We start from the raw sequence: 10,143 nt of genomic DNA on the forward strand, positions 1-10,143 counted from the left end.
ATTATGAAGAATCACTCAATCTCTAAGGTGATAAGATACCACGAGATTCCCTTGTTACAACAATTACACAACAAAATAGAAGAGTAAAATTAAGCTATTACAAAGCTCAAATATGACAAGAAGGCTTTACTCTAATGCACATCTAACACAAACTCATGTGAAATGACAAGTATTAGTTATGAAAACAGAAGTTACAGAATCATAAAACTTCATGAAAAAGCATCAAAGATATGCATGAACATGTGAGGGAAAACATGAGAAATTATAACATGAAATGCACTCAATCCTAAAGCATAGAATCTCTCATTTCTAAACTCACAAATGCATTTAACAAATAGATGCAACAATTAACACGCAGAATGCTCTAACTCTCTAATAAATGCAACATGCAACTTATGAGAACAATTCTGAAAATGCAGTTTATAAAGAGTCAGTTCTGAAGCCCAGTTAATCGATTAAAGCCTTGGTTAATCGATTAACGTTGTTCAAAAACGTAACTGATTCTGTTTTCCAAGCTTTTTAGTTTCAACAACTTTTCAAACAGTTAGGTTAATCGATTAACGTATGCCTTAATCGATTAACAGCATATTTTCATATGTATTTTTAAATACAAATACTCAAATACGTTATGCACTTAATTCATACATGTTAACACTTAGTTTATGCCTAGAATGCACATATACATGTATTTATGTGATGCATGAACATATTATGAATGACATATCTCAAAGATGAAATGATTTAAAAGATTTATGCATATGAGACATGTATTAGGTGACCTAAGCCTTAGACTCAACTTAAACTAGTTTCTAGTCTAAGCCTAGTACCAAACAAAGACTTAAGCACGTTGATTTGTTGGCGATCTACAAGCTCTTATTAGCACAAGTTGCCCTCATCAAAACCATGACATATAGAGAGAGCTTTCCAAAGTGTTCCTCTTGACATGCACACTTTCAATGTCATCCGAGTACAATTCAAAGCACAAAAGAAACAAAGTAGCAAGTTTGGAATTACAATGCAACAACCAAAAACCATGTAGACCACAAACTCCTAAAACGACACCTAACTAGGACACACTAGACATCCTAATCTAGCTAGGAGGAGGTTGCGAAAAGCCACTGAAGTTTTTGAATTTGAGGATGAATCATGACCAATTTAGGACAAGAAGACAGATTGTATGAGGTTAGGGTTTGAAGAAACATAACTCAGAATTGTGTTTGAATCAGTTTTATGACTGTACTTAATCTATTAACCTTTGTGTTAATCAATTATCGAGATTTGAATTTTAACACAGTTAATCCATTATGTTCCAACTTATTCGATTAAAATTTAAAAGAAAATTTAGTCCATTCAATCGATTAAATCACTTAAAAAAAGCCCAGGTAATCGATTAAAGCATAGAACAATCGATTAAATAAGTCACAGAAACAGATTTTGGCACATATTGAATTAGTTTAGAGGTTTGTTAAGACTCTAATAGAAAGATCTATCCTAAACACTTAATGAACACTTAACTTAGAGCCGAAAGATACATGAAAGCATTTTCAATCAAGAATGCAGTATCCAATTAAGAGTGCATGCATTATTGGCGATAAGTGCACTTATTTAGGATTATCTAGATGTCTAGCACGCATTGAAACACTTAGGTATAATATTAAACAGAACATGTGATAAAACATTATAGAACAAAGCATGCCATGATATTTGGTTACCTCACATGATTTACCTCAACTATATCAAAGTGTTAGAAGATTGCCATATTTGATGTCTTCTTTGGCATTTCTTCAATTTCCCGATTCTTGTCTTTTTCTTGCATAACACTTCAATTTTTGAAATGTTTATCCTTATGAGTACCTACAAAACATTAAGCATACATTTCCTCTCCTCTTTTGTAGATGACTTATCAAACATTAAATTCTCATAGGATTTCCAAAAATTAGTTTTGGTCAATTGCATTAATATAAGATTTACCTTGGTTAATGGATTCTTATCATTGTTCAATAATAACATGTTTGCATTTAAGAGCATGTAAATGAGAAACATAAAGTATTTGGCCTAAAAGTGATTTTTGGGGGTTTTCGTGGAACTACATTTAGTATATCACTTATTCTTGAAATTATGGCCTCACTAGGATTTCATGATAGAATATTTATAACACTTAAAGTATGTAATACTTGAAGTTTAGAAAGAATACCTTATTTACCTTTGTAGCACAATACTTCCTAACTTCAAGCATTTTAGTTGACAATTTCTTCAGAAGTATTATAATGCATTTTCCTTTGGTGACAAGTCAATGAGGTTTGATCTTCTCACCTTCCATGTGTCTAGAACACTTTCTGTCCATTTGAAATTTGAAGTCCATATGTCCTTATGCACACCTACAAAATAAGATTACTTGGATTTCTTGGGTATCCAACTAATCTCAGGTCCCTTGATGTTAGTAGCTTGGAGATTTTGTTTCTTAGTAATCCACATATAATTTCCATTTGGAATATCATGCATTCTAATATTACATGTATTCAACGTATGACCATGAAATCCACAATAAAAGGAAGTAGGGGATTTAATATGTGAAATTTTTAGAGCATCTACATGTTTCTTGTGAAATGTGTTATTTGCATGCATATATCCCAAACTAGATCTAATCCCAACATTTTCACATGTAGCAAGTAAGTTATTTAGTTTGTGATTACTAGATGTGAAATTAGAAATTTTATCCTGTAAGACATTATTTTGTTTTTCCTTGCAAGTGCAATTTTCACAAGTAGATATCACATTTAATTTAGTAGTACAATTAAATGAAGATTTAGTATATTTTGCATCTAAGGTTTCATTTTCCATTTTAAGCATATCAATGAGATTTTGCAATTCACAAATTTTATTTTCAAGATATAAAATTAACCTTTTTCCATCCTTATACTTTTTAGCTAACTTTTTAAGATCTTCATGCATTTCAACATAAGCATCCTAAAGTATATCATACATGGCAAATATATCAGAATTTAAAATAGAATCAGAGGAATGTACCTCACTAGGCTCATCTTGCTCACTTACTTTGCAAGAATTCAGATTTTGAACCATTAGACATATCTTGTTTGATTCTTCATCTTTTGAGATGCTTCTTGCTCACTTTCCTCCTGTGGCCTACTTTCCCATTCTTATGACAAGTTGCTTTGTCTTTGGGATACTTGCTCATTTTGATTGAACCTTCTTCATCTTCCTTATGAAGCTTCTTGAGTCCTCCATTCTTTATTAAGTACTTTATGAATTTGTTGATGAGGAGGGACATGGCTTTATCACTTGTATCAAGAATCAGACTCATCATCATCGTAGTTCTCATTTTGACTTCTTGAATATGATTTAGTCGCTTTGAAGGAGATTTCTTTGATGTTCTCGTCCATTTTATCATTGAGATTCAAACATCTTAATTCTATCTTATGCTCTTGAAGTTTGCCAAATAATGTTGCTAGCGTCATTTGTTCCAAGTCATTTGACTCCATGATGGCAGTCACCTTGGGTTGCCATTTCTTGTCCTAACATCTAAATAATTTAACCGTTAGTTCATGTTTGGAAAATGATTTATCTAATGCAATGAGATGATTAATAATGTGATTAAATCGCTTTTGCAAATCAGAAATAGACTCATGTGGAAACATGCGAAATAACTCATACTCATGCATCAATATATTCAATCTAGACCGTTTGACCTCACTAGTGCCTTCATGGGTTACTTGTCAAGAGTCTCACATATCCTTGGCACTATCGCACTAAGAAATCCTAAAGAACTCATCATATGAGAGTACAAAGTTTATATTTTTTGCTTTCTAATCAAGCTGCACTTTTCTCTTTTCCATGTTGGTCAAGAGACTTCTTGGTTTCTCTTTGGTTTTTACTTCCACCATCTATAGTGGAATGAAAGGTCCATATTATATGACATCCCAAACATATGTATCAATAGCCTCAATAAAGATCTTCATTCTGATTTTCCAGTAGGCGTATCCCTCGCCACTAAAGACTAGAGGGCGGTCGATAGATGCACCATCGCCGCTGAAAGGATTAGAAGATCCCATGGTAAAAGTGCCTAGGATCAACGATCTAAGTGGCTAATCTAGCACGATCGTACTAGCTCTAATATCACTTGTTGGATCCCACAAGACTTTGTAGTTCACCTAGAGGGGTGTGAATAGGTGATGCAATACACAATTACCGTTGCTCGATAAATAGACAAACTATACAATTTTTTACACTATTTAATCGATTAAACACAGCTATAATCGATTAACTTGTTCTGCAGATAATAATTGATTAACCAAACACCTTAATCAATTATTTAGTTCTGGTTCTATGAAAACCGTATTCGTTGATCTCCAAGATTAACAAGACTCAACTAAACTTAAATGCACTTCTTTTAGATGATTAAGAACGATAAATGCACAATACAAAATATGCAATTAAAACATAATGATATGCATGTCAAGTTGAGTAAATCAAGTAATACGAAAATATAAATAGATAAGGATAAGAAGAATGAGACACAACTTTTTATCCTAGTTTGTTTCCGGTCCACTGCAAACTACATCTAGGCCTCCCCTTCTGATCTTGGGAGATTTTTCTTCACTATGGAATGTTTATGTACTTTTACAAACAAGCTTCCAATACAAGATGCACGATGCTAATTTCTTGGCACCTATGAACTTGACAACCATGATTTGATCTCTCAATCTCGCCTACTAAGATCTCCTATCCTTTCGCAATTAGGCCCCAGCCTAGGTATCGCTCAAAACCAAGACCTCTTGCTTCTCGTGAAGACTGTTGAATATTTTCGTACGACAAGTTAACAGTTTTGTTCAAGTAATAACCACTAAATATTGTGATATCGTCCTCAGAGAGCAGAGTGGATTTGTATTAATTCCTAAGAAAGTAGATTGAGTATGTATTTATAAGATTTGATGTTTATGATCATTTGGGTTTTGAAAATAATTGTTAAACTACAAAAATTAAATAATGAAATTAAATGCGTTGGGATCGAAGTTCATCTTTCTTTTCCTTTGCAATCCTTAGATTCAATTCCATATAACTTGAGAAGTTGTAGATTTTGATGCACATTTTCTTCGAAACATTTTTATTAATTCCTTGAATACAAAATCCTTAGATAATTGCTTAAATACCAATTCCTTGGATATTTAACCAATTATCTAGCATTAAGTTCAATGTAAAAGCAATTCCTACATCACTATCTATTCCTAGAGAAGTGATGTAGCAAGGAAGATAATCCAGATTCGATACCAAGTTCAACTTCCCAGTATAAATGTGAGTGTGACGGTGGAAATGGTCCCATGAAGTCTATTCCCCAACAATCAAAAACCTCAATCTCCTGAATACTAGACAACGACATTTCATTTCTCTTAGAGATCTCGCCAGATCTATGACAATTATCACCTTGTTAAGCAAAGTGGTGTTCATCCTTGAACAGTGTATGCCAATAAAAACCAGATTGGAGGACTTTGGCAGTTGTCCTCTCTCCATTGAAGTGTCCTCCATATGGCGAACTGTGACAATGCCATAAGATACTTTTGGCTTATACTGATGAAACACATCACCTCAACAATCCATCAGACCCAATTTTGAAAAGATGAGGGTCATCCAAAAAATACTAATGAGAGTCTCTTAAGAATTTCTTCTTTTGATGCTAGTTGAAATCATCAAGGGTCACCCATGCAGCTTTGAAATTGGTCATATCAACAAACCATGGTCTTTCTTGAATCATGAGAAGTTTCTCATCTGGAAACTCCTTCACCACTTCAGCTTCTTTTATTGTCACCTCATGATTGACCAACCTTGATATGTGATATGCCACACAATTCTCGCTCCCCTTCTTGTCTTTGATCACTAAATCAAGTTCTTGCAATAATAACACTCATCACAACAATCTCGGTTTTGAATCGAATTTGGTTAGCAAATATTTATTAGCAGCATGATCAATAAAAATAATAACCTTGGATCCAATCAAGTAAGATCTAAATTTTTCCAAAGCATACACAATTGTTAGCAATTCAATCTCTATTGTGACATAATTGATTTGTGCCTCATTTAGTACTTTTCTAGCATAATGTATGGCATGGAAAACCTTAGATTTTCTTTGTCCAACTACCACCCAGGCGGCATAATCACTAGTATCACACATTAGTTCAAAGTCTAAGTGCCAGTCGGGAGCTACTATGACAGGAGTATAAATGAGTTTTTGTTTTAGTTTCAAAAGCTTTTACACACTTAGCATCAAATTGAAAAACAGTATCTTTGTTAAGTAGATTACTTAGTGGTTTTGCAATTTTATAAAAGTCCTTTATGAAAAGTCTATAAACACCTGCATGGTCAAGGAAACTTCTGATTCCCTTGACATTGAGTGGTGGTGGAAGCTCCTTGATGACCTCAATTTTTTCTTTGTCAACTTCAATACCTCAGGAAGATATCTTGTGTCCCAGGACCACTCCCTTAGTCACCATGAAGTGACACTTCTCCCAATTCAAAACCAAATTGGTTTTAACATATCGCTTCAGTATGATGTCCAAATTTTCCAAGAAACAGTCAAATAATGACCCAAAAATTGAGAAGTCATCCATAAAGATTCCTGCATCCAGAAGTTTCATCACCTCCTTTTTCACCACATCTTTCATTGTAGGATTGAGACGCCTTTGAGGTTGAGCAACTGGTTTGTAGTCCTGCTCCATATGGATTTTGTGCATGTAGTATGAAGGACTAATTCCATTCAAATCAGATAGTGTCCAGCCTATATCCCCTACATTTTTCTTCAGCACATCTATCAGTTGTTTTTCTTCTGCATATGAGAATGTGCTGCTGATTATGACCGGTTTCTTTCCTCCATCTTCGAAAAACACATATTTAAGATGTGAAGGAAGCAATTTCAGCTCCACCTTCAAATTCTCAATTTCCTTCTCTTTGACTAATTCCCCAGTGTGATTCTGACCAGATGCAACCTCTTGGGATGCCTCTAACTCTGCCACACATGTCTCAATCATCCTTTTCTCATCTGTATCGCTTTCTTCAATTTCTCCTCTCAATGCTTTTTCCAATGGACTACTTCTACTCGGGTGAATGTCATCAAGCATGCACAATTCTTTAATGACATCCACTCTAAAACAGTGTTGCTTGTCCTTTGGATGTTGCATTGCCTCAAATACATTAAAATTCATGTCCTGATCTTGTACCCTCACTTTTAACTTACCATCATCCATATCAATAATCACCAGAGCAGTCTTCATGAAGGGCCTGCTCAAAATTAGAGGAACTTCAGTGTCCTCTTCAATATCCATTATGACGAAATCCACAAGGAATACCAATTTATCCACCTTGACCAAAACATCTTCAGCAACTCCACATGGGTACTTCACTGATCTGTGAGCAAGTTGCAGTGTCATTCTGGTAGGCTTTATCTCTAGATACCCAATCTTTTTTAACACGGATAGGGGCATCAGATTAATACTAGCACTCAAATCAAGCAGTGCCTTCCCTACAGATAACTCACCTATAGTGACTAGTATTTTAAAGCTTCCTGGATCTTTAGTCTTCTCAGGTAAAGACTTCTGAATAATAGCACTACATCCAACTTCCAATGTCACTGTTTCTTCTGAAAACTTCCTTTTCTTCGTCAACAAATCCTTCATGAACTTTGCATATGTTTGCATTTGTTCCATAGCTTCCATAAAGGGAATGTTGATCTGTAGGCTCTTGAATAAATCCATGAACCTAATGTATTGTCTTTCCTTATCTATTTTAGAAGGTTTCCTAGGATAAGGGAGATCCTTCAGTTGAGACAGATCACTCTTCCTCTTGTCATTATTCTCCCTCATTAATTCCTCCTTGTTTGCAATTCTATACTCTTCCTGTACATGTTCACCCTTTTGTGCTTCTCTGATTACATTGTCTCTTTTCTCAGCCTCTGTTTCCTCAATGACTTCTTACTCAACCGCCAAATTTTTACCAATACCCATACCAATTATCTTCCCACTTCTAGTAGTGATAGATTTATAGTGTTCCTTAGGGTTGGTTTGGGTATTGGCAGAAAATTGTTGATGGTCAGAATGTTGTTCTGCCATCTGCTTTGCTAATTGCCCCACTTGTGTCTCTAGATTTCTGATAGAAGCATCAATATTCTTCTCATTTGTGATGAAGAATTGTATGAATTTATCCAAAGTTTCTTCCAATTTTGTTTGTCTCTCATGCAATGGTGGGTGTGGATCTTGTTGGTATGATGGTTGAAATGGTGGTTGCCTAAGGGATGGTCCTGCTTCTTGCCTCCAACAATAATTTTGGTTCTGATTTCCCCTCCAACCTTATGAGAACTGATTGTTATATGAAGAATTGTTGGACAAGTTTCCCTGACGAGGTTGATTATTCACATATTGAACCTCTTCCTCTGGATTGTTGCTATGTATAGAATAGTTAGCAGTTGCATGATCACCTCCACAAAAATCACATCTCCGCACTGGTGGACTCGGAGTAGATTGTACAACATGGAGTTTTGGCAACTTTGAAATTTGCTTGGTAAGTGCTTCTATCTGCTGAGTCAAAATTTTATGTTGTGCTAGAATAGCATCAGATGTATTCAGATCAAGCATCCCCTTTTTTGTATTGTCTTCCAATTGTGTTTTGCTTGCATATCTGTTGAAGATCGGGCATTTATGATTCTTGTAGCTTGTTTAGCATCCACAACCATCATTGTTCTGCCAACTGCTGTATCTAGTATCATTTTGGTCTCAAACTTCAACCCATTGAAGAATATATTAAGCTCATCCACATCCTCAAAACCATGATTGGGGCATTTTCTCAGTAGCATTTGAAAACACTCTCATGCTTCATAGAATGCTTCATCTACGCCTTGCTTGAAAGTGGATATTTCAAATTTGGCATGCACATAACGAGCTGGCGGGAAAAACCTTGTCAAGAACTTTGACTCCATGTCACTCCAACTAGTCAAGCTCTGAGTTGGATGAGATTTTAACCATTCCCTAGCTTCACCCAACAGAAAGAACGGGAACAACATCATGTAAGCAGCTTCCCTTTCAGCATCAGTATAGCCCATTGTTGCCACCAATTCATAGAAGTTGTCTAGATGTGCATAAGGATCTTTAGAATCCTTCTTAGAGAATTGGTATGCACTAACCAGATTCAGGAATGCTGGCTTAATTTCCATCTCTCTGTGTGTGGGATAACAATGCTTGAGTAGTTCCTCGGACCTTGATACATTGCATAATCACCCAACGTCCTCCTTAGAGGATTAGGCCGCTCATTATTCCCTATAGCAACATTGACATTCTCCATTTTATCTAGTTGAGGCTCTGAATGTATTGATTGTTCAAAGCTACCTTGTGCTTCCTGAGTCCCTTGCTTCCTCTTCTTGTTTACTTGCTTACGGTTGCTTTTGGCTGATTTCTCGATTGTACTGTAGTTGTTCTTTGATAGCCTTACCTCACAAAAGCATAAATAAGCAGACTACAACAAAGGTTAACACAAGGGTTAATTATTCTAAGAATTAAAAATAAATATTTAAAATACTCAATAAACTTGATATAGAACTAATATAAACCGCACATTGCTCCCTGGCAGCGGCGTCAAAAACTTGCTGAATATTTTTGTACGACAAGTGAACCGTATTGTTCAAGTAATAACCGGTAAATACTGGGATATCATCCTTAGAGAGAAGAGTGGATTTGTATTCATTCCTAAGAAAGTAGATTGAGTATGTATTTACAAGATTTGATGGTTATGATCATTTGGGTTTTAAAAATAATTGTTAATCTGTAAAACTTAAAGTATGAAATTAAATGGGTTGGCATCAAAGTTCATTTTTCTTTTTCTTTGCAATCCTTAGATTCAATTGCATATAACTTGTGAAGTTATAGAGTTTGATGCATATTTTCTTCGAATAATTTGTATCAATTCCTTGAATACAAAATCCTTAGATAATTACTTAAATACCAATTCCTTGGATATTTAACCAATTATCTAGCATTAAGTTCAATGTAAAAGCAAGTCCTACATCACTATCCATTCCTAGAGCAGTGATGTAGCAAGGAAGATAATCCAGATTTGATACCAAGTTAAACTTGGATCCAAGATCATGAA

This window comes from Lupinus angustifolius, chromosome LG01 (assembly GCF_001865875.1).
Source record: "Lupinus angustifolius cultivar Tanjil chromosome LG01, LupAngTanjil_v1.0, whole genome shotgun sequence".
Lineage (NCBI taxonomy): Eukaryota > Viridiplantae > Streptophyta > Magnoliopsida > Fabales > Fabaceae > Lupinus > Lupinus angustifolius.